Below are 26086 nucleotides of genomic sequence, written 5' to 3'. Positions count from 1 at the left end.
GGCTGTCGCCACTTTAAGCTGCGTTCCTTTCACCGGAGCCCCGGCGAACCTTCGCCAGGGTTGCTTTTTTACAACGGAAGCTCCAGCATTCGGTCCCCCGGTGCAACAGATGCGAGTGTTATCTTTGCATCCCCCGAGGATGATTCTCCTCCTCTTCCATTTTCGACGCAAATTCATCTAGATGTGCAGCTTGCGTGAACTTGGGATACACGGACCCGGCGAACTAAAATATTCCATGACTATTTTCACGAAACTGGCGGAACAAATTAAAATGATAACGGAGAGACTATTTACTCCCCTATTTGCCGGTCGACAGATCGTCACCATATTGCGCAATTATTTTCCGAAGAAAAGGGAGATAGAGCGACGGAATGCTTCCTTCGGTCTGTCTCCACTTTTTTATCACCACAATGGAAAAAGAAGCGTGTCCGTCTCGTGTAACCTAACTTCACGTCGCGGACGCTTTTTGCGCCTCCTCTCCTCCCCGCCCGTCCATTCACTGCACGTGCACCGCAACCGGCAATAGTTAATTATCGGCGTAACTACTAATGGGGTATCGAGTATCGAGAATCGAGACCATTGTCAATTGCGTCGCCTGCTGCGACTTGCGGCACGTTCGGAGCAAAGCGCACGGGACATCCAATATGGCGGAAACGACGCGCGAAGGCTACGCCGGTTCGCGTCGACTGATAATTCCTATTAACGGTAACGAGTATCCGATCGCGCAGAAGGATCTTCCGACTCCTAACGATCCTCCTTACATTTCCATATATTTTTTATTTTCTATAGATTCCTCGTTCCATTTCAAAAGAGAATTCTGCAACGGGGTTTAATATCCTTCCCCGTGGGCCTAGAGTTCCATAATTCCGTGAGATCCGTAGGGCGTCGAGAGGTCGAAAGTGAGGTTAAGGTTCCCCGCGAGGCGACCTCTCTTTAACGGCGGCGCCCCTATTTAACCGCTGGTAAGAAAGTTAGATGGGTTAGGGCGAGCGGTACAAGTAAATAACAAGCGGAAGAGATATAGCCGCGCGGTGGAGTCCGTAATTAAAACCAGTTGGTATTTACCCGAGGGTAATGAAGGGGCAAACACACAGTTTGTCTCCGTTAGGCGTATCTACCTGGGACACGGGCGTCCGTGCCGCCATCTAGCGGATCCACCTCGACGGCGGCCATAACTCGAAAGAACCCTAACCTCGATTGCGCCCCAGGCCACGAGCATCCTCTCGTCCAGAAGTACTACCTTCTCTTTACCCTAAAACGGACTAAAATGACTCTCAACGTCCCTCGAAAAAGGGAAAACGGAATCGTACCACCGTATATCCGTTCTTAGTCGTTAAATAGGAAAAGACAAAGCGAAAGATGGCGTCGGGATCTCTCCGACGACGCTTCGAGACATCCGAACCGTCCACGGAATTACAAAGAGAAATTGCTCATCGCCGATTCGACGTGGAGAACGAACGTCGAGGAATCCTCGGCGAGTCGATTATCTCCAAAGGCTTGGAACGCGTTATCCTTGGAGACGCGCGTGACTTCTAAGGGGCGTCGCGACGCCGCCCCGCGTCGACGCAATTTCGCGAGGCGGAATTGCGTGCGCATCGATTTCCGTTTACCCAGTGCAAAACCGTGGCGCCGAAACGCACGGCTGGCCACGCGCGTGCACGAAACGCGCGAGGCGTGCGCGCGTCTGCGTTGCGGGTACACGCGGGGTTACATGCGCGGGATAAAGCAGATCCCTTCAGCCTTTCCCTTTTACGTTTTCCGGGGGAATATGTACAAAGGGAAACATACAAAGGAGGGAAGGAAGAAAATATACAAAGGAAAAGTAATACTAATTCGATGACTGGACGTTTCGCAATGGAGCTGCCGTAAAAGGGAACGCGGCGTGCAGCCCGCCCTCCCTTTTCCGCGAGGAAACGCCGCCGCCTCGGCGGGAAACTGGTCGAATATTCTCACCTCCACCACCGCGTAACGCGCAAACGAGGACTTCCCTCGAAAAGGAAACGTTCTCGCGGTCCACGTATCGATTTAGCGTACCGGAGGAACGCTGCAGCCGACTGCAAACCGTTGCACCAGCGGACGAGGACGGCCGGCGTTTCTGGGGGAACGGGAGATCGGAATTTTAATTGGCCGATTCGTCGCGTCTTCGCCGGTCTAAATCCCGCCTGCGGAAACTAGTCGGCGGTCTCTCTCGCTTCCAACAACGGCCAGGTTGGACAAAGCCAGGAAAAGTTCAGGCCGAGGCCTAGCCGTCTCACCGCGGTCGGTGAGTCCGCAATTGGACGGCGGCCATCTTTCCGAGGGCCGGCGCGCATGCGACAAAAATATTCACAATTACGCGTCCGTCGGTGTTCTAAACGTCGGGTGAATAATGAACGGCCGAATCGCGGCGTCCCGACGCCACGGAGAGAAATTGGCCCGCGACTTTGACGACTCGCTGTCACCGGCGCCGGCGACGCCATCTTCCTTTTTTCCCGGTTTTCCTTCGGACGTCGGCCATGGCGAACAATCGGCCAGCGCTCGGCACGAAAATAGCACGGCAGATGCGACATCGCCCCGCAATTCGCGTACTCGTCCGGAACAGCTGTAAGACCACTGACGGCTAATTTACCGTCTCGGGCTGCCGTCGAGCGGCACCGCGAATTTGGAGCGGCCCGAGATTAACAACGTTGTTGTCGAATGGCCGCGGCTATATATACGAGCGATCGTTACATCCTTCCTGGTCCTTTCTTCCCTCGAGAGGACCAGCTCGTTAGGGCGACCCCGCCGAAAGTCGGGATTAATGCGCGGACTTTGCCCGATAACAATTTTCGCCCGCTGATTGCAGCCCTACCTGAAACATCCTCGATTTAAATTCCTCGGCAGGGCGGGATGCGTCGGGGTGCGTCGCGGCGCATTTAAAATGGCCGGCCGCGATTTGCAATTCCAACGAAGGACAGCCGGCAATACGGTCGGGGGCGGAGGGTCGCCGAACGGAACGGAACGGAACGGGGTCGCATAAACGGACGAGAGCGGTCGACGTCGACGACCGCGGCGTCGGCTCATCGCGGATCGTTAGCCGCGAGGATCGATGGCCATTTCCGATCCGACGAGACCTGATAAATCGAGAATCTATGCACCAGGCTCGTCGAACAATCCGCATTCGCGATTGGCGCCGCCCTGATCAATGGAATCGCGAACCGACTGCCCCGAGAAGAAAAAAAAGAAACTTGGTTGACTCCAAGAAATATGCATTGCTGCAACAAAATACCGCGATCAAACGAGTCCTTAGAAATGTCGGCAAGAGTAAACGAAATTCGTTCAATCGACGATATGATTTTTCTTCTCGACGAAATAATTGTTTCTTGCAATTGTATACGATTCAGACAACGATATATATATTTGTTTCGATCAACTAAGATTTTTTTCTCAGGGTAGCGATCGGAAATCGAGTCGAAAAGGAACCGACGTCGGACGAGGATGCGACTCGGGATTGGGGAAAGTGTCGGCGGCAGAAGAAAATTCGTCCAATTTCCAGGCGACGAACGACGACTGGCGCCGACGTACCCCATGGTCGAGGTCTCGTTGTTCGCGAGAGCCATCGCCGAGGGATGAGCGATACATCCCCTTTAGAGGCGCCCTTAACACGGGGGGGTCGTTTTACTTGGCCCGTAACTCTTTTTCGTGACCCTTCAGCTTCTATACATCACGATCCCGTGACTCGAGCCGTCCCCCGGCCGAACGGCGGAACGCCAGAATTGGAACGGCTCCAACGAACACCAGCAACCCCCGATGTGTATCTTCCCTATCCTCCTCGGTTTTGTTTCCTCCTATCTCCGCTCCGTTTGCCTGCGGAAAACGCATCGATGAATTATTGTTTACCTTGCCCGGAGCTCGAACGTTATTTGTTATTAATAACATTTTCACGGCGACCCTGCGATCCTTCCTTCCGCGCGGAAAATGCCCATTAACTCCGCCGGACATTTCCCTAGAAAAAATCAAGGAAATTTGAAGGGACCGCCTTTTCAGCCCCGATCGACCGATCGAATGGAGATCGATGACAACTGCCGGGGGCGGAGGAAAAACGGAACGGGGGGAATCAGACGCGCGGTTTCTCCGCCGGGAAAGGGGGGGTGAGGAGAAAAGAAAACTCGCGCAAAAGAGTCCCAGCTCGTAATTTTCCGCCAGCTTTTGCCATTGCCGGTCGTTAACGTTCCTGTCGTCCGGGGCTCGGAACAATTGGACTTGTCTGCACGGACCTCCGTATACAGGCGAAATTTGAAAGGGTTGATTGTACCGTCCGACTAATTATCGCGTCGTGCCACATCGTATCGGGTCGACTCGGGGGAGGGAAAAAATCCTCGGAATTAATTAAGGAGAACCGCGACGACCCGGGAGAGTTACCGGGAAATTCGCCCTTTTTCTCGAGGTTTCGGCCGAAGGTCGGCCGAAATTGCGGATAACCATTAATCCGCGAAATGGGGTGACCGTCCCCGGCGTGGATATTCCATTTGAAGCCGGGGAAAGAAAATGGATGGAAAGTAAGGTATACTTCATCCGCGCCGGGGATTCCCTCCCGGGTTTCCTTCGAACGTCGACAAGTTTTCCACGGTGGTCGCCGATCGGGGCTCTTTAATTTCGGAAATGGAGTCGCGACCACGGCCATCGCGACTCCCGCGAAAACGTGGAGACGCCGGAGAAAAGTGCCGCGGACGGAACAGTCGAGATTTATTAAGCGGCGAAATTGAATTCCTTAAAGCGTGCCACTGACAAGCGAAAATCACGTATACGAGCACACCAAATAAGCCCGAGGATGGAGGGCACCGAAAATGCGGACATTACCGGGAATCCGATTTCGGTCCGCCCTATTTTCGGTCCTCAAAGGCGGAGCGTTGGGCATGCGAGACCAGGGGAATATCGAAACGCGCCTCGTTAAAGACGAGGAAATTCCAGGGGGGGTCGGATGCACCCGGAAACGCGTCTTCGGGTGCACGGACGCACAGGTGGCACAACGGAGGAGGCAGTAAAGGTGGTGGTAAGGTTACGAATACGAAGCGGTAAGGTTATAATGCGCGTATTTCTATCCTAAAAGTGAGCTGGAAGGAGCCACCTTGCAGCGGCCCCACCCGGTGTTGCATATCCGCGGCTGTTGCATCCGCTCTAGGCAGCACCTGTTACCCTCGGTGCATCCCGGATTCAGCCCGGCTTCCAATCCACCTTCTACGACTACCATCTACCTTCCCGTACCTCGAGGTCCTGCGCTTTCCTCCCTTGATCACCTCTAGGGGGTCCGATGATTCCCACGAGCAACCCGGCGTCATTTTTGGGCGCTGCGAGCGATCTCAAATCTCGCTCCGCAGTTAGCGCTGAGAAGACGAAGAGACCCGAAGACGGCGACCAGTAAATCCCGAAATCCTGTAATACCCCAAATAAGGGAAGCCAGGAATTAGTTCCCCCCGAAATCACTACCTTCGCTGCTAATTAAGCCCCAACGAAATTCGTCGAAATCGTCGCGAGAGAGGCAATCCCCTGTCGCGAGAAATTTAGATCCATCTTTTCGACACCGCTTGAACCGAAATTATTATCCTGCTCAGGACCTCCAATTTTAGATCTTAATTGGATCTCGACACCATATACTCACATTTTTTGAGGTCCTACGTTAGACCTTGAAAGTGGCAGCTATTTCCATTTCTTCTACTCATGGGCCTAAAGTAGGAACTCATTGGAATAAAGAAGGACGTAAAAAGTCGAAAGGAGGACTTGAAAGAATGAAACGGGACCAAAACAGACCTTACTTTGGTTACGGAGGTCGCGTCTCGTTTAACATAGGAAGGGATCTGCAATGAGTTTAGTATCTCCTCTACATGAGCATTAGTCAGAAAGGTCTTAAGTAACAGCCGAATTTATTGAATGCATTGAATTCATCATAACGAAGGCTCCGGTGCTTCACCTCTCTCTCCGAACACCTGCTCCGTTCTACGTCTGTAACTACCGATCGACTTCGAATACTGAAAAATCCTTTATTCTACATATTCTAGACATATTATAGAAGCACTTTATCAAATAATATATTTGTCAATTTTTTAATTCTATCACACGGTACGACCGCCTTAAAGGAGGGCTGAAATTTCGACTCGGACGGTTTTGACAAGGGAGGGGACGCGTGAAGGTTGAATTATCCGGAAGTACACAAATTGGGGGGTGGGGTCGGGGCTTAACTCTTTTTACGGGGGGGAATTTTGCCAACGAATGCCGCTCCCCGGCGCAGGGAAGGAGAATGGATTGGCTATATTCGGGAGGATTTGCCGAATAGCGGGGTAATCCGTAAGTGTAGCTTAATGCGCCGACGATAAAGGGATCGGACCTTTACGAGAGTCCCTTTTCCACGACTCCTATCTTGCGATCTTAGGGCCGCTTCGCACGCATCGCGATAGTAAGCCTCGCCTTGAGGGCGGCGAATGTCGCCTTCTGAATCGGCCGGCCGATCCGATCTTTCAAGGATCGTAGCCGAAAGGGACCATTTATTGCCCCCCTATAAAATCCTCCGAGCGCGATTAAGTCCGGACGTATTCGATTTCCATAATCGTTCCCTTTTTCGGAGGTAAATCTCCCTCCTAAGCCCGTGATACGTTCTCCTCCCCGAGATGCATTCTCTCCCTCGAAATAATCCAGAAGGTTGTGCCAGCTTTTTCCTGGAATTCACCCCCGAAATTTTTGCCGCTTCCTCCCTACCGTATTCAACTGCAAATCGCGAACGTGGGTGGCCGAAGAGCTGCTTTGCATTTAATAAATGAAACGATCCGCCGTCGGTGCTAATGGTCCATTATAGGCTTAGGGTCAGATTTCGATTCGGACAGAACCGATAAAAGCCGTCCGAGATAATGCGATTTTTAATTACGCGTGCCCGGCGGCACCGGCAATCGTTTTGAAATTCGAGCCTGCCTGCAGAAACTGCATTGGCTGCAGTTGCAACGAATTCGCGATCGAAGCGGAAACTGGTTGCCCTGATTTTCGGCGCGAAACGCGAATTCACGGATGGCGAATTCGTTTATTCCTTCCTCGGCGATCCCGATTGGAGTCGATAATTTTTTTTTCCCCCGGATAAATAGCCAATGATTGGATCCGCCGAGTTCGAATCGACGCTCCAGGTCGAACGAAGCGCGAGCCCGTGAATTTTTTCGGTCAAGATATCTCGCGGGGGACGTTCGATGGTGGATTTCCCCGTTTGGAACACCCCGGGCATCGGGAGGACCATTGAAAGCGGTGCGCTCCCAGAATCAAAAGAACGCGCACGGCTCTCCGTGGGCATGGGGATCGACGCAAAACAGGATGAAAACCTTTGGAAAATAAAGTCTTGAATGGGCCAAATCGCCCTCGGCAGCGCTCGAAGGGCGCTGGATGATCGATCATCCCTAAGCCTCGTCACGTCCGCTCGGCGATTCCCAATCGAAATGGACGCCCGCTCGATATTCCGCGAGCGAGACTGCCTGCGAATAGCCAGCGGTCTCGAAACACTTGAAACTTTATCAAAAACCGATAATTCATGCATTAAACAGCCTCTGAGTGCGTAAAAACCCCTCTGTGCTCTCCTCTAAGGACGCTCCGGCGAATACCCGATTGCTCCGCAAATCCAAGATGGCGGCGCCCAGGCCGAGCGGGTCGGACGTTTCGAAAATCGGAAAGCCGAGCGGGAAGAGCCACACGGGTGTTCCCTGGCTCGAATTCGCGTACTTCCCACCTCGAATAAAGACGCGGGAGTTATCTCGGGCGTATAATCTGAAGCGAGCCGTAAAACGGAGCCGCGCTCGAGGCTCGTAGATGGCCACGGGGAATACGTGTTCCGTGTGGTTATGTCCCAGCGTGGATATGCCAGGATACCCCGGGCTGCGAGTTTGTCACACATCGACACGGAGCGACACACGAGCGGGGCGCTCCGCGCGGCGCTTCCGTGTACCTACATAATGCACATACCGCCGCGCGTTTTACCCATACCGGCGCTCTTATATACTTACACGAGGATGCATATTTACACGTGTGCGGGTATACACGTACAAGTAACTCGGTAACACATGCGCCGAGGCCGCCAGAGAGATATTCGGACCACGTAGGAAACCTCTACTTAACTATCCATTAAAATACGAGGGCTTTCCGACCGGCCACCGTATTCGAATTACGCGCGCGCCGCCTGGCGGACCACGACGAGTTTACGCGGTAACGAGAACAGCGCCATCGGGCGAAGCCGCAGCGAACAGTCGGGAGTCCAATATCGAACTCGATATCGGACAATTTTTGAGACACAACCGCAACGACTAGGTACATCCGCCACCGAGCGTGTAAGCCGCGAGTCGCGCTACGCCGCGAAAACGCGAGATAAACGCGCGGCAAAGGCAATAATTCCTTTTGGCCCCGGAATCCTTCGAATGCCCCGTGCTCCGAAACGCAAGAGAGGTCCAACCGGAGGGAAGGAAAAGCCGGTAGTCGATCAAGAATTGCATTTCTCGAGCACTCGAAATCACGTTCCCGGTGGCGCGGCCCTTTTTGCTCGCAGCGGACGTACATACGCTCGGTCGTGCCGCGTATCTTGGCGGAAATGCCATGAAAATATGGAAACGTAGAGGGCGGTACCTACACGGTATTTTCACGCTCGAGGAACGATTTCCGCGTTCCGCGCGGTCCTCCTCCTCCCCCGTTCCGCGTTCCTCGCGCAATGTCCCTCACGAGTTTCGCCGGTCTCTCCAGCCCTCGCTTTTCGGAATCGATGTAACGTTAACGCTCTCCCGACGCATTACCGCAAGGGACGTTTTCAATCTCCCGACGAGTTTCTTCAAAAGCCTCCCCGATGCACGGCGCCCCGGTTTCGAGTTTTCCGACCGAATTGACGCGGGAATGCGATTCGAAGACAGAAAAAGCGCGTCGCCCCCTGCCACCCCCTCCCTCGTCAGATTGAACTTAACCGGGAGACCCTTGTTCCCGCGGGAGAGGCCGAGTCATGTAAAGTGCTCCCCTTGTAAATCGGCGACACACGCGCCCTCGATGCCTCTCCCGATCGGAAATCTCCCGACAATATAAGGGTTCATCCCTCGGGGATAGGTTCCCTCCCCGACCTTCTCCTGGTCGCGCGTCCCGCGGGATGGCGTCGCGTCGCGCGAGTTTCCGCGTCTCGGCGTCGCGAGATTGCCACGCCGCGTCTACTGTCACCTCGCGGCGTTTACTTTGCCGACGCGCTCGCCTCACGTAGGCATCGTGACGCGCGAGGCGTCGCGTGTAATAAGACAAGTCTTAGCCAACCCCCTCGTCTTTTCTCAGACCGTGGCAAATATTTCGCAGGATGCCGTCCGCGAGGGTTCGGAACCAGCTCCTTTTTTCGGAGATCCCTGAATCTTGGCATCCATCGATATGTTGCAAAGACATCTCTGTTTACTTTTTTCATTTCAGGCTGGGAACATAAGATTTCGTTGCAAAAAATGTAATCTTACACTTTCACAAACTTTTTTTTACAGAATTTAGGGAAGGACTGAACAGTGACATCCTCAAATTTTCGACGTACCGACCTCTTGTCTTGGGTTGTCCGAATTCACGTGTCGCGTTCTTCCTCCACCACTTCCAGGACCTGTAGGATCACTTCAGCAATATTTTGCATTTATTGTGAAAGTTGAAAATAATTATATAACCCGGGAATTTAGGGTAAAAGTGGATACTAGCACCCCCCGATTTTCGATGTCCCGACCTTTTGTCTTGGGTTGCCTGGATTCACGTGTAGCGTTCGTCCTCCAGCACTTCTAGGACCTGTAGGGCCGATAGGACCGCGAGCGCTGGATTTCGGCAGTGTTATGCCATTCGCCGTAAACCAAACGCGTTCACGCATCGCGAGCGAGGGCCTCGCGACAAGCACGCGCGATCCTTGCGTGCACGGAGCCGCGAATGGACCCGTACACGCGGCCCTGTGGCCGGGCGGGCTGGTGCGCGAAACAGGGGAGCCGGACAATGGGAGGGCTAACAATGCCCGGCGTGGGGCGAGCCGACGAGACAATGCGAGGGCCGGGCACCCCACGGTCGACGAAGCCCTAAATCAAAACGGTTTCCGGCATTGATAAAACGTAGCCCTCCCCGGCGACGGCGCTTTTAACGAGTCCTGATCCAGGAGGCTCGGCTCTCGGGATTCTCGATCCCTCAGGGTCGCGAACCAGGGCGAAGAGAAGGACGGGAGATTCGGAGAGGATCGGAAGAGGCGAAGATCCCCTCGCAGGGCGGAAATCCGCAAAAACGACCGAAGGACCCGGAAACGCGGCGATAGACGCGGAGACACCTTATAACTCCTCCGATCGTGGAGGTGATTTTTTTTTTGTGCCCCGGTCCCAGGGAGGAAATTGACTTTGAAAGATGTTATAAAAACGTAACGACCTGTCCTGTCTCGCGCAGGTCTCTCGCTCGGGGCCAGGAAATTGATTTACCTACACACGACGGATTTATCTTCGCCGCGGCTTTGCCGCTCCACGCGAGGAATTTCCCGTTTCCTCGAGCCCTCCTCCACTCCGACTTTTCCGACGTCCCTTGCCGCGGTTCTTCGAATTTCCACTATTCCACTCCTCCGCGTCTTTCGGATCCCCGACCTGACCCCTTTGCCGATGTTCGATCAGGCAACGAGAGGACTTTCAACCCCCAACGATCCCTCGAATAAATAACGTCTCCTTTCCGCCCCTGTTATTTTACAGAAACGCTCATCGTCTCTGAAATCGGTGGTAAAATTTCACCCTCACGTCTCGTTCCCTCCGTAATAAACCTAATTATCCCTCCACGTATCCTCGCGATATCCGGTTGCGCACATATTTGCTCGGAATCAGGCGGAGAGGCCAGCTTTCGTGCTGCGAACTGATTATGCCAATATTCGGCTACATGGCACGTCCCCCTCCCCCCCTGCGCCCCATTTTGCGGTGCCATCGTCGTCGATATCGGTGTCGTCGTAACACTTCGTCCCGGGTGCAGTCTGCCTCACCCAGCCTTGCCCTCAAAGGCCGCATAATTAGAGAAAGCCGGAAAATCGGGGAAGGCGTCGCCGCGAGAGACGTATACCGAGAAAAATGAGGTACTTGAAATGAAAATAAATTTGCCTGTTTAAAAAGTCGGATAGTTGAGTCAAGTAAAATGTTCAATGGTTGAAATAACTTTTTCGAGGAAATTAAAAACTAAATACTTTCGAGTGAACGAGAGATGTAGAAACGAGTTGAACGTCCACTATGTTCATACATGACTGAAATTTATTCTCCACCAGTTATGCATTTTTCTCAGGGTAAGGGGGCGCGAGAAAAGAGAAGAGGAATTGACTTTTCAAATTTAAGGAAAACCCGTTTAGGAACCGACTCGTGTCCTCGGGGTCGAGAGCGAGCCATCTCGTCGTAGCAGTTCCCGATGTCGTTACCGACGTAACTCTTCTATCCACCGACGGCGACCTTCCTGCCCGTCTTAACTTCAAAGTCCGTATAATTAACGGTGGAAAGCCTCGGGGAAGGAAAAGGAGGGCGGAAAAGACGGAGAGCTCGCGAGGCTCCGCTCGAGCAGGCGCAAGGCCCTGTCGCATCGAAAGGACGCGAGTTACCGATTCCCTTTTTAAGCCTCGTCGGGTAATGCGCCAGGCCGGGACGTGCGGTTTAAGCATTCAAAAGGACCTCCACTCGCGGGCTCCTCGCATTTTCCGGCCGGGTGAAAATGAAAGAGCGCCCGGCCTCTCACGCCATTGATACCTTCGTAATCGAAAATATGGCCGGCTTTTTGCCCGGCCCCTTTCCGAGATGCACCGGCGGGTGCACTGACGGTAATTAATTGCCCGTGAGCATACTTTTACGGCTGACTTTTCCCACGAAGGCCAGGAGACGATTCCGGGCCACGTCGAGCTATCGAGGTCCGCCCTGAATTTCCCTCCTACCGAAAAATCGGTGGCGTAACAATTTTTGCCCTTTCTTCCATTCCAATAATTAAAAGCATTTTCCATTTTTAGGAAAATTCGGATACAAGGACTGCAGTCCCGGCCCTCGTGGTCCTTGGATCCGAAGGGGGCGGACGAGTAACGGCGCGATTTTCCCGGCTCTTTGGGAAAGAGGAGACAAGCCGAGGAGAGAAAAGGTTAAGGTTTGATCGAGGCTTCTGGCAGGAAAATCCATTTCCCGAGGCACGCGTCTCTAACCGCTTTTCCTCTCTCACCACTCTCTCTCTCTCTCTCTCACTCCTTCCGTCCATTTGTCGGTTTCGGCGATCGGAAATCAATAGAGGCGCGACTTCGCGGCCGCGTAAACCGCCGCAAGCTTTCCGTTGCGTGCGTACACGTATTCGAGCACATGCACCTGCGTAATCGCGTGAGTGCAAACAGGAATACACGCATCCCTGTATAATTGTGCACGCGAGCCCGCGCATCTACGGATGCGGTCCATTTTGCGGGGTAATTTATTTCTTCCAACGATCCTTCTTTGAGGAGACTATAAATATAAGGGAATTATGCACCGCGCGGTCATTTACCAGAAGGAAGAACGGAAAACCCGAGCGAAGGGGGCGAGAGGGGAGAATAAGGGGAAAAAGTCTGCGGGAAGAGCGCCAGTAGTAAAGTCGGCACAGAGTCCGACCAGCCCGGTAAAACGGAGTTTCTCATCTATCGGCGAGGAGTACTCGTTCTCCTTGACCTAGGTTTACAGCGCCCGACTTGAGGATTACTTTTCTCCCGGCCACTTTTTCGCGACAAATTGTATTCCAGTCCCTGAGACTCGCGGCATCTCCAGGATTCGAAAACGAGGCAGGACGTGTACACGAAGAATAAGGGTGGGCATTTTTTCAACACTTAGGGTCGAGGCCAATGTACCATTCGTTGTTACAATTTTCGAGGGGGTTGACAATACCGCCAGGGCGGAGGGGGAGGACGGGGGAGGAAATAAGAGGGAATAAAGGAACGACGTCGGCGAGAGGTGTGGCAGTAGTAAAGTCAGCTGCAGCGTCAGACCAGACCGGCCAGGAGGAGTTTCTCGTCTATCGTCGACGAGTACTCGTTCTCCTTAAGCTCGGTTCGCAACGACCGGCTCGAAGAGCGAGGGAAACTTCCGGGAAGTTTCCCGGAATCGTCCCGTATTTCCTGGCCCTTTCATACCCCCTTGTCCCCCCCCCCCCTCGCCGGCGTTTCAAAATTCCTCCGGCACAATTGCGAGCTTTCCTTCGCCCCGAAGAGTCATTATTCGGAAATTTCTTTTGTCGGGAATTTCCTCGACAAAGGAGAAATCGGGCTAAGGACTTAAGGGGAGCCCTGCTCTGCCTCGTCGGTGCATTGACAAGGATCCCCGAGCTTTCCGCTTTCAATCGGCGATCCTCAATGCGAACAATTGACCGAACTCGGGCCGAATTTTCCTACTCGCACTTCCTCGGTACGTCTACGCGAGCCGCCGCCATTGCCGGGAATTAATTACGGCGGGTCTAATTAGGCGCGGAAAAAAATATAAGGGGAATAAAAAGGGAGGAGAGGGATTATTTTATCCCATTAAATAGGAAACAGTTTTCCTCCTTTCAAGATATATTCGCGATATTGCCCGTGAATCAGGCTTTAGCCCCCCCAACCTATCATCGTCCTCTTCCTCCTCTCTGAAGCGCACCTAAGAGTAAGAGAAATAAATTTATGTTTTACACGAGCGGAATTTATTTCCCCTCCGTAAACTCTTCCCGGGCGACCGACAGTCAGGCGTGCCGAAAAACTTTAAATTAGATCGGTAGGTTGAATAGGTTCCCTCTTTCTCTCTCTCTTTCTCTTGCTTCTTTTCCCGCCCCTCTGAGTTTCCGCGACGCTCCGAGAAGCTTTTACGCGATCCTCTCCGAGACCCGAGACCGAAATTTCCTCGCGAGGGTGAAAGTGTCAAACAATTTGCCGGTTAAATATTTTCCCGGGGCGGTTTATCGAAATTTCTCGAGTTTAGGGAGAGGGGAGGTGCTTTGTCGGCGCGCAATCAAGGGGCCCCCTTTTTCGGGTTTCGTGCCAAAAACTTGGGTCACGTTTCCGTCGCCCTCGTGCGCGAAGACTTCAGTTAGGCACTTCCGGGGATAGTTGTGTATGCGCAGAGTGCAAACGTTTCCGACTTCTAGTATGAGTACAGTACGGGGTGGGGTGGAAGGGAGTTTCGCGTACTTCTGCGTCTGCGATACGGGCGAAATCTTGCTGCGGCACTGTTTAGCCAAGGGCTTAACTCCCACCATTGTTGTGCCAACAAGTCAAACAATGTCGCGCTTGCTCGCTCCGCCGAGATTTGTAACGGGGGAGGCTCGCACGAAATCGCCAACCGGGTGGCGCGGACGTTTCCTACAAAAGCCACCGCTCTTTCTGTCCAGGAAATAACCGCCCTAACCGGATAATACGGACCGAGCGCAAACAACCCTTCGATCTTTTAAAAGCCACCCTCCACCTCATACGTGGTCCGGACCACGAGGAAGCCATCGTAAAAAATGAATTTCGGACGCCGAGCACTCGCTGAGAAACAAAAAAAGAGTTGGTCGGCTCAAAGAGGTATGCATTGTGGCAACAAAATCCTACGATCAAAAACCCCTAAAGAAACATCAGATTGAACTAACCAAATTTCTTTTAATCAACAATTAATTTAACTCAAAGATATCGATTTTTCTTCTCAACGAAATAATTGTTTCGTGCAATTATATATGACTCAGACGACGATATATACGTCAACGGTGTATATTTAATTCAATCAACTAATCTTTTTTTTCAGTGCTCGAGTGAAGTTCCTTTGAGACAAATCGTTCGTGGGAAATGTTTTTTTTTTCTCCCATGAAAGTCGAAGAAGAATTGATCGCACGAAACGTCACGAGGTCCCGCTTCTCGGTCTCCATTTTGCGGAATATTCCGCAGCCACGAATGTACGCGCGGTAAATCCAACTCTGGAAAGCAGCGTCCCCTGCCTCGTATGTAGACATAACGGGGCGCGATTCGCGCATCTCTCTCGTCATACCGAAGACGCCAGTTTATCGGGACAGAAGGCAGGCGGCCCGGAATCGCATTGTCTTCGGGGAAGAAGGAACAAAAAGATGGCGGCACCATGGGGAGGGCCCGAAGAAGCGCCGCGTCTCGCAAAAGAATACTCCTTCCCACCGCGGTGCACTCCCTTTCGATTATTTCCCCGGGTTTTTTCTATTTCCACGTCAATCCATCCNCACCACCCACCGCCCATCGAGCGCGATACGCGCGCACGTCCCTGCAAGCATCGCCGGCACCTTCCCTTATCCCTTATTCTTTATCCCTTATCCCTTATCCCTTTCCCGACGTTCCCAGCTCGATCCTTTGTTCGCTTCCCGGTCCAGCGCGCGTTTAACGACAAGACTTTCCAAGATCCAGCAATATCCCCGGAATTGGAGGACTCGCAGCGCCCTCGAATCGATTTTCCTCCCGCGGGGTTGAAAACTCGGGACTCTCCTCCCTCGCGAAATGCCGGCCCGACATTTTGAAAACCCTCCGTAAATTGGTAGCCTCCCGTAATTTACACGGTTCCCGGGTCGCGTATTCGTCATTTCGCGCGTATGTCACCCGCGCTGGGCGGTGTGCAGGTAATCGAACGCTCATTACGCGGCTTTACAAAACGGTCTTCGACGCGTGGCCGTATCGAGTCCCCGGCGACCGGGGGCGATTCGCGCGCGATATTCCGCGAAATAACATCGATACGCCCGTGTCAGACCCGCGATAATAATGCCCCGGATGATGTTGTCTTGGAGAAAAATTAATGACGTCACGATACACCCGCTACGGCGCCGGTAATTGCTGTACCCGCCGTCCTGTGTAACCGAAATTAATGACGTTACAACGGCGCGCCGTGTACTCGGTGTACCGCGGGTTTAAAATAGTTGCCGGATGCGGAGTCGCTCGGTTTCCGGCCCCTTTTTCGACATTCCCGGTTTTTAGCCCCTCGCCGAAGATTAATAACGGCCCAAGATCGCGAGCCGCGAGGAGATTTACGGAATCGGAAATCGGAAGGAGCGCCATTTGGCAATGCGGCCGCCCGAAATTAATCTCCTATATTCCGAAGTTTTCCCGGGAAAATTGGCCGCCATCCAGAATCCTAGGATCCCTTTCCCGAGGGTTGCGACGTGTGACTGAGAATTTTGGAAAAGACTCGAGCCCACCCCCACCCCCTCTTAGCACCGGGAATCCTCCGACATGTGGCAGACTCGGATAAGGAGGAAGAGTTTCGCGAGGCGGAAAGGGGAGGAAGTAATACGGATAAAGAGGGATGTAGCTTGTTAGGGGATGAATGAAACTTGTCAAGACGGTCCAATTAATGTCAACTTTTCAACCCGAGCTTACCTTAGCTTACAAGTAACCAACCACCCCCCGCCGCGCCATTCTCACCCCCGGCCCGTCGTCTGCGTAAGCTTTCCTTATATCTCAGACTCCGGCTCTCTGGGAGCCCTCCACCCTTTAGGGACGTCTTATTAGCTGCGTCGGTGTATTATTATTACAAGTAATCACCGTCGTTAGCGATAAACGACGAGGAATAAATCGGCCGAGGGGGTAACGCGATAGCTCCCGGAGTTTATCGATCCTCGGGCACGGATAAAGGGCCGAAGTAAATAAACATTAACGCGTTGAAATTTCTAAACCTAATTTCTAAATAGCTACCTTAGTTGCGACACTTGGTATAGAATTTGCGGACTCGATCTATCGTGGCGTTCATTGGGAGAAAATTGGTAGGGACGGGAGTTTGGAGGGATCGGAACTCGAGGGCCGCGGTCCCGAAGCGAATCTGCGGATAATTTGCAAGAAAGGGTTGCAGGACCCGGGGGTTGCCTCGGGGGTGGGGGTAGATTTCGCAAGCCGAGTGGGTACTCGGCCAGGGACGAGGAGCCCCTGTGGAATCCATAAACGGTGGAGAAGGAAAAACACCGTCTCGGGTTACGGAAGGATATAGAGATGGAGGTCGACGAGAACGAGGGGGATGGGCATACACTTAAGGGTGGAGGGTCGGAGGGTAGTACGTATATTTGCCGGCAGGGACCGCCTGTCTCGTTTCTGCGCCCTGCCTGAGTCAGCAAGGTCGTATAAGGCGTTCCTCCTCCCGAAAACGAGGGTGCGAGGGCCTGAATCGAACACCATTGTTTGCTCACCAGGGGGAGCCACCGTCGGCGAGCCTGCGAACTTTACACGCCCTGGTCAACCAGGGAGCGTCTTCTCGAAGGTTCCAATTAAAGGGCCTCTCCAACCCTGAAGAAACTCCCACGACCTTGGCTACGACTTTTCCCTCCATCTTGGATTTTACTCTATTTTCGATGTCCTCCGATTTTTTCGTTTCCACGCCCTGAGGAAAAATCTGAGTCGGTAGACTCAAGGAAATATCCATTAAAACAATGAAACCCTGCGGCGAAGTATGTCCAAGGATATCTCAGATTGGGTTAACGAAATTCGTTTAAATCAACATGAATTTTTCTTCTCAAGGAAATAATTGTTCCTCGCAATGGTATGTGATTCAGGCTACGATATATGTATGTCAACGAGATATATATTTGTCTCGGTCAACTAATCTTCTTTCTCGGGGCGGATTCAGGGGGGGAGAAGATACGTAAATATCGGCGATAATGGAACGGATGTTCTCGGGGGGGTGCAGGCAATTCGGCCGCGAGCGCGGGAAATTCGGAGCGCCGGTAATGGCCGATTCGCGGCGGTCGATTGGTCGAAATCGAACGCGAATCGAAGATACGCGTTCGATTAACCGCGCCGATGCGTCCTCCAGGGCGAGGCGAAAGAATTTATCGGCAGGCCGGCGGCCGCAACTGAATTTGCCCTCACGGTCGGTCGAATAAATGCGGCGCCGTCGCGCTTTTGTCCGATAGAGAAAACCAAGCCGCGTATATACGTGCGCGAACACCTCGTAAATATGCATACCTGCGCGAATTCCCGACGCGCGGGCGTACCTATACGGAAACGTACACGCGGAACGGCCGTGTCGTCGGGGCGTACGGGCTCTACCCTTGATTGACCGACGCTCGAAACAATCGGAACACCTGCCCCGTGCGGCACGACAGGAGGCGAGTGCCGCTTTTGTGCCGGGCAGACATAACCTAAAAAGTCGACTCGATTCGCATCTCGCGCCGTAAGGGACGCGGCGGAACGGAAAAGCCGCCAGGAAAAACCGCGGTCGATATTAATGAAGGCAAGGAAATGTGGGAAAGGGCTGAAAGCGTTCTTGCGGTAGATATATATAATAAAATAACATTACGGCGAGGGTAACAGATGGGGAACCTAGGGACGTTGAAAGAACCGAAGAGATAATGAAAAACATATTGGGTAGTGATCCAGGTCGGCCACCGGTCAGCCCTTGAGAGAATAAGGGCGATTTCAAGGAGGAAGGGATCTTTTTTTAACTCCCCCGGTAGATGTGGCCGACCGTGGAGGGCGTGGAATTTTTAAAGGTTATGGCCGGCAACATGGCGGCCCTAGTACGACGCAGAGGCGACTTTAACATCGGATACACCTGTTCCTCCCTGGAGCTGGTCTAGCGGTACGGCTCGGTTTATGCCGGCGGCATTAACGTAGGAAACCATTCCGGTTCGCCAGCGTCGAAATACGAATTTCCGAGGCGCGCTCTGTGCGCCTCCATTAAGCGCGGTTATATAACGGCGCGCGTCTTCGCGCGCGAATAACTCCGCTGCGGATTTTCGCCGCGCGGACGGAAAACCGCACCCTTTCCCCGAGCCGGTACGTGAGTCACCGCCTCAGCGTCGGGTATGAGCCCGAATAAATTACGGAAAATTCACGCGGGGCACAATTCCCGATGTAACCGAAGGAAAGAAGATCTCTCCGGTGGTGCGGGGCAGAAGGAGTACCAAAATGGCGGCCATCCCCGCCAATGGCCGTCGTTCGAGACAAAGCGAGAAAAATCGAGTACCCGGGGACGCGTAAGAGTCTCCGAAGTAAACCGACGACAGAGAGTGACGGTACATTTTTCCGGAAGAGGCCAACAGGAGCTGTCGGGACGCGGATAAATCGCACCCCTGGGAGGGTGCCGGAATTCTCGGCGCTGACCGGCACCGAAGGGTTAAAACGTAAATCCTGCCCTCGGTCTCGTCATCCGTTCCGATAGTTCGCGATGAAAACAATACCAATTTTCCTCCCTATCGCCCCCTCCTCCTAAAGTCGGATCCATTCTTCCCTCATCCTAGACGCCTTATTCCTCCCGACGATACGTGTAGCCCTCGGAAGTGAAACCCCGTCGAAATTGAAAGGAGATCCGTCTTCGGGACAACCTTTCGCTCTTTCGATCGGGAAGAAACATTATCGGAGCCTCGAGAAATTCGATCGCGCCTCTCTTCCCATTTCCCGTGACGCGGTAGATCAATCTGCCGCGAGATTTCCGGGAAACCTGCACGCTGTTTACACTTTATACCGGGCCTCGTGTCCTCGAGTGCACCTAGTGTGCACCTCCTTCCGTATCCGGGGATCCTAGATGTCTCCGGTACCAACAATTCATTCCTCGCTTCTCATTTGCCATCCCAAAGTCGGGCGTAAATTGTGTTTGCGTCTAACCAGACCTGGAGGAAAGGGTCCCCTCGGAAGCTAGCTTATCTTGGCGGTATATTGACCGATGTCGTGATATTGCCTCGTTTCGGACATCGATTCCTGTCCACTGTAAATACCTGGGTACCCCAGCTGTGTCGGAAACGTCCAGTGATAAGACCGGTGGACGGGCCCACGTAAATCATTATTTATACGGATTTTTGTTATCGAGGAACTTTTGCACCTACTCGCGGCAATTTTAAATCCACTCGTAGGATGGAACGCTTTTACGAAACGCAAGATTCCACGGCAAGAACTGCCAAGGCCTTGGAGCCTAACTACGGCAATTCGCGAACTCGCGAAATGCCGCGATATTACAGCCTCAAGGTGAAGAACTCCACGGGGCCGTGAAGGCCGGAAACTATTAATGTCGTGATCTGCACGTCGAGTGGGAGGCAACTTTGGCGTAAGCGAAAGTTTCGTTCCCTCTATTGTCTCCTCCCTTGCTCGAAAACTTGAGGCGTTTGCCGGAGAGCTTATAACGCGTTTACACGGTAATGTTCGCAAGGTACTCGGCGATACCTGCGCAAGTTCCCCGGCGAATGGAATGCGAAATCAAAACTTCCGCGTTCCGACGATCGAATAATTCCGATAGGCTCTCTCGTCGTGGCTGTGAATTTTTCGCAGCCACTAAAAATACCGACCAATCGCCATTTAATAAAAGAAATAATTTCAAGGACGAGGAAAAATGAAAATACTATGTGAGGTTTAACGAACGACAAGTCTGGGGCGTTGCTCGGGATGCACTCCTAGCCAGAACAATACCTCCTCCCCAGACCTAGGTACACCTTATTACGCAGCCGAGAGACGACGGGAGTCTCCTGATTGGAATTTTCGTGCGAATCGGCGGAGCCAAGACGAAAGGGACGAAAGAGGGGCGCAGAAAGTGTCGGGCCCAACGGAGGAGGGAACGTAAACCGGAGGTCCTGATTGTTGGGCAAAGAGGCTCGTTTGAATAGCGACGTGCGAGCGAGCCGAGTATCAAATTGGAAACTCGACTCCGGAGTCGAGCAATCAATTATTGTAATGCGACTCGACAAGGCGTCTGAGCGGCTCGAGTTACACGACGATCTGGATTTCGAGCACCGAGCGATGGATTCAATTAGATTCGGTGACTTCCGTCGTGTCGACGGCGTCGAACCTCTTTCTCCGCCCCGCGGGACTAATGTCGCTCCACAAGTGGATCCGGGCAGTTCCGATGATAGGATAAAAAAGGCAGATCATAGAGCGAGTGACCGTGAAAAGCTTCGAAGCTTCGCCCGACGCGAAGACCCATCCCGGTGGGATCCACTCGAACGTCGGATGGCTAATGGCCACTCTAGATACATGCCAAGTGGAACTATAGTCGATCCCGGTACCCCCTTCGCTATTTATCATTGTCCGATGATGTTGAAAAATTAATTCTTCAGGGGAAATCGAACGCCCTCGGCCCGCACTCTGGGGGTAGGAAAATCATGAAAATAGAGTGCCGGAGCGGGGCCAGCCAGAGGGGGCGCATTTTTCTCGACGTCGTTACTCTCGAGCACGTAACCGGGGGGTGCTTCCGAGGTTTTTTCCCCGCGAGCTTTACGAGCTCCCGCCGCGCGGCTGATTTTCGTCGTAGGTGAGCGTAGAAACGAAGGGGTTGGGCGGCCCCGATGGAATAATACATCCGTTCCAGGGCGCGAACTTTTCCAGGGGCGGCTTTAAGCTTCGCCCCGCCGAAGGAAGTTCCGTAATCCTTCCTACCGTTTCCCACGCGAAGGTCGGCAGGCCCGGATAGGGCGGGAAAAGAGGGAACGGGTCCGCAGTCGGGGGAGGTAAATTTAGCGAGTCGTTCGCACGAAGGGCCGCCCGAGAGGAAGGGTTCGAGGCTCGGGTTTAGGGTTTAGGGCTTTAGGGCGCGAGCGGAGCTACCAACGGAGGAAACGAGCGACACGCGCTCCGCGAGAGGATAAAGGAGTCGCGAGGGAGGAAAAGCTCCACCGAGCTTTCCAGCCCTCCTCTCCTCCCGGGGAGGGGGGGCAAGGAAAGGAACGACTTAGCGGCGATTCACTTTCCCGGGGTGCCCATCCTTCGCGGCCAAGTCGATCGACCTCGAGGACCTTACGAAACGTTCTAAAAAAATTGGCGTCCAAATCGAGAGCACTGTCTCCAACCGTCGCCATCATCGTTCCCTAAACGGAGTCCCGATTAAGGCGACGGGAAAGTGGCGTCAAGGAGGTCTCGTTTATTAAATTTATCTCCGAACTGGGTGCACCGAGTCGTTTGAAACTTTATAAAGTGAATATAGAGACTATAAGGAAGATCCTGACAAGCCTGAAATTTCAATTTTTTTTTTTCTTTTCGTAATGTTTGTAGACATTTTGATAATTGATGTATAAAAAGAAATGAAATTTCACGGAGGTCACGACCTTCCTTGTAGCCTCCGTATTCACGTCATAGGGTTTGAAATTGATTCGGTACACCCAGTTTGAAGAAAAGTATCGCGAACGATTGATCCCTCGGATGCCACTTTCATGTCCCCTTACCTCTCGAGCTAACGAGGTGGCACCGGCCGGTCTCCTTCAGTGCTGCAGTTCCACTTTAGCCCGGCTTGTCGCGGGCCGCGGCGTATTTTTTTACGAGACCGATGCAACGCATAAAATCATATTCCTTTCATTGCGCGTATCCCAGAAACAAGGCCGGGGGCGATAGGTGATACATCGTGCTGTGCGTTTACGAGTATCGATGTTCCCCCGTTGGCAGATGCGACACGCGAGGAGAGAGCGAGAGAGAGAGAGAGAGAGGAGTCGATGCTCGCAGGGCCGGTGAGCCACTCTCGCATAAAAGTGGATATTGCCTGGTGTCGGGATCAAGGTTGAGGGAAGGCACCCGGGCCCGCGTCGCCCTCGCGGATAAATCTACATCCCCTTTTTACGCCCCTCGCGGCCATAACCTCTGACAATTCCTGGGGGCGCGCCTTTTCGCGGGGGTTGGCGGACGGCCTGCGGTCCTCGCGCCCTGCGCGGAGGAAATTGTTATAATAAAACGTTGACACTCGCCGCCTATCACTTTCGAGGGATAGGCAGTCGCCCGGCTCGCCTATCCCTTTCGGCACGTTGACGCCCCGAGATCCGCTTTACGACGTAGTAACGCCGCGACGTTGTAACGAATTTACTCCGTCCTCCTCCCCCCTCCCAGCGTTTTTATTCCCACTCCCACGGCGCACCTCGGTGCCATTCCTTGCGGAAAAACTCGCGAAGCCGTTTCCACGTAACGAACCGTGTCCGTTTTTGCGCCCCGATTAAGCGGCGTAAAAGGGGAAAGTAAAAAAGCACGGGCGGCCCGTGATTTCCCGCTGATGCGGCAAAACGGGGGGAAGATCGATTTTCGGGGCTGCACTCGGGGAAGGGCCGATATCTCGCGACGCACCCTTCGCGCCTTGTTGAAAGTGGCGGTTTAGAGTCGCAACGATTGTCCTATCGCATTTATCCAAGTAAGCACCACGAAACTCTAGAGAAACAGGAAATGAATGGGGAATTTCTCATCTAGAGGTGCGAAAATCGCGTAGAAAGACGATAACGATGATAAACGCTCGGCGAACGAAACCTGACTTTGGAAATGTTTAAAAACCCCCTTACCGGATAAAAATGACTTCAGTAAATCTGAAAAGAAAAAAATTAGAATGACTGCGAAAAACATTTTTGTTTATGTATCTCAGTCCTGGACTACAAGGAAATCTTAAATACGAATATATTAATTCCCACGGGCTTAACATACCAAAACTTAACGTTAAGGACTCAGGGGCGTTTCACGCATACGTATACGACGTATGCAGGCGTATATTTGGCGCGAAACTCTACCTAGTTTCCTGGCATCGAGCAGCTCGGATGCAGAGAGGACCGTGTCTCGCGCACACATTCTTCACATGTCATGCATGTAGTATTTTGTCAAAAAACATTTTACTACCTGTTTACTGGCAACCACGCTCGGCTACCATAAAGTTTCTTGTGCGGAGTACGAAGCATATATTCACATATTAATTTGACATTTGAAATCCATTCGCTTATTAAATTCCGCTTCACATAGCTTTAAGCCTAAAGTCCAATACGCCTCTTCCGGCACCAAGGCGCGCTCGTGCGTTCGACTTCGCCTAAATTTATAAACCCTTTTAGGCAGGAAATCTGCCGTATCGGGCGACATGGCGCCGCGCCAGCGGATCGCCTCGGATGAAATATTAATATGGACGACATTGCGAGACGTCCCGTTCGAGTTCTCTCTCTCTCGGGGTGAGCTCGAGGACCTCGTCGGTCTCTCTTTGAAACTTCGCCGGCGTCGATTATCGCCCCCTGGAATTTAACGACGACCGGAAATTCACCGCGGAAGAGATCGAGACGAGGAAACCGAAAAAAATCCTCCGATTTCCTGAAAAGTTTATAAAAATTCTCACGTTATCTACCTCTTTTCCCTCCTCTACGAGCCTCGCCCTCCGTTGTAGATATTCCCAGGCGCGATTACGCATGCATATGCATGCCGCGATGTCGCACAACGAAACGCTCCCCGTTATTATCCGGCCGCATCTGATAGTTGCACTTAGACGGTGCATATAAGTGCATTCGCCGGGGTACGTGTCGTTATCCGTTAGTGCCCCGTTAGCCGCAGCACAGGTGCGAGAGCCGACCGAATTGGCCGTTTCGAAAATTCCCCGGACTGGAAACGAATTTCAATGCCCCCCCTCCTCATGTCGGGGAAAGGGGCGTTTGCATACGCGAGAAGAGAGAAAAAATGGTCGCGGATAAATTGCACCTCGGTCCAGGCCGAGTATTTGTACAGTTGGGTACCGCGAGTCGCGTATTTACGAGGCGAAACGCAAGGAGTACTAATAATATTGACTAAATCGTAACCCCTTTCCGAACGGCGCGAAACTCGATAGCGGGGGATTTATTAATATTTAGGAGAATGCTGTAATGACAGCCGACTTGACAGCTCGAGCTGGCAGCTCGCTGCGCTATTTTTGACGGCTTCGCTGTCCGATCTCTTCAAAAGTGCATTTCTTTTTACTACCCCTGCAGCTTGCGAGGTCCGATGGAAATTCGCATTGATACGGGGCGCTTGAATTCCTTCCGAATTAATTTCTAGACTCCTGAGAGGTCCCCTCGCGATGCTAAAAAGGACTCTAATAATCGAATGGCGGGAAGAACGGAGGAGAGGATGTAAAAAAAGAAGTGGGGCGTAAAACTTTTACAGCCACCGGTCAGGCCCCAGCTATTGCTGCATCTGCCTCCTAGTTTATTCTACTCTCTTCTCTTATTCCTGAGGCGCTCCCGTAAATGGTATGGCCGTCATTTCTCGAGGCGTTAAGTTTCCCTTTCTTCCACCCTCTTCCCTCTCCGTCTCGATTTTCCCCTCTCCGCTTGCCAGTCGATTTCTCTCGCCCTGCCTCAGTATCTACCGCGATGGCTCGTACATACCACTCCAGCCGTAAGTAAATGGAAATATCTATCACAAACATGTGCCATTATCAGTTCGGAATGCATATTTATTTTCTGGAGAAATTTTCGAATTCTCGCTAAGATGACCTCGCGTTGTTACTCCCGTTGTAGCCATCCATGATTGACATGCCCGTAGAGAATAAGGTACAGGAAACAAGACCGAAGTAGCCAATTGAAATGGTACTTTTGTTCCGCCCGCTCCATCGCCACCCGAAAATGGAATCTTTTTACCGTCGATTTTCCGGGAAAACCCGTGGCTGCCTCATTCCTTGGTCGGTGTCTCCTGAGGAGAGGATATGGTACCTCCACCGACGCACCGACATACAGGTAACGTCTACATCGGGACTTTCTTGACATTGGGGAAACACGGCATCGCCAGGCGCGGTGCGTGTACTCGAGGGTTCGTCGGATGTTCCTGGAAAATTCAGCGGAAACCGTCCATCCGTGGCTTGAAACGCGGTTCATCCGCTCGTAGTTACACTCGCGTAGCTACCCACCCTCCCGTCCGTTCCGTCGATATCCGATTAATCATTCAAGAACTACGTTACGCCAACACGAACGCCGATCACCCCGCCCCGGGGGCGTACACTCTCGCGAAAAATCTATCCCCTTTGGCATCTTTCACTCGCTTTATTTTCCTCAACAAGCTATTTTATATGCTAGACGTCAAACAGGATTCCTGATCGCCCCCGCGGAACGTTACGTGCCCGGACGTAAAATGCTCGACCCAAGGATGGACCTTGGAAAAAGGGAATTAAGGATTTTCCACATTTTCCGGCACACTAAATGGGGGATTCCTCTGTCAGTCACCACCCTCTCCAATTCAGCTGGGAGTGTTAACGCCGAGTGACCGGCTGCAAGCTGAGGTTTTCCTTTTTTTTTTCTTCCCGTGTCTACTCTCTAGTTGGCAAAATAACGCTAAAGGTTTGTGGCCGATTTCAACGCAGGATTTCAGCCCAGCGGGGAAACTCCTAACTTTCGGGGGGAAAGTGGCGGCGCTTCCTCCGGAATTATGGAGTGCAGCCACCCCTCCTGTCAGCACGTCCACCCTCGCCGATGACATTTCGAGCGCAGACGCTGTCAG

At 52.6% G+C, this 26086-nt stretch overlaps 1 protein-coding gene across 5 annotated transcripts in view; it reads right to left on the bottom strand.

Moving 5' to 3' along the window:
- The window catches only part of LOC105697253 (transcriptional-regulating factor 1), a 263174-nt gene that overhangs the window by 223795 nt on the left and 13293 nt on the right, over positions 1-26086 (bottom strand). The window contains exon 1 of one of the 5 annotated variants that reach the window (XM_012420402.1): positions 5224-5272. The exons of the other annotated variants lie outside the window; for them this stretch is intronic. The gene's annotated coding sequence lies outside the window, so the exon portion shown is untranslated. Of the gene's footprint in view, positions 1-5223; positions 5273-26086 lie in introns of those variants that run through there. 5 annotated transcript variants of the gene reach the window in all.

This window comes from Orussus abietinus, unplaced genomic scaffold (assembly GCF_000612105.2).
Source record: "Orussus abietinus isolate OABI.00-Male unplaced genomic scaffold, Oabi_2.0 scaffold42, whole genome shotgun sequence".
Classification (NCBI taxonomy): domain Eukaryota; kingdom Metazoa; phylum Arthropoda; class Insecta; order Hymenoptera; family Orussidae; genus Orussus; species Orussus abietinus.
The sequence above is the reverse complement of the archived record's forward strand: the minus strand, read 5'-3'. Positions and strand labels throughout refer to the sequence as shown.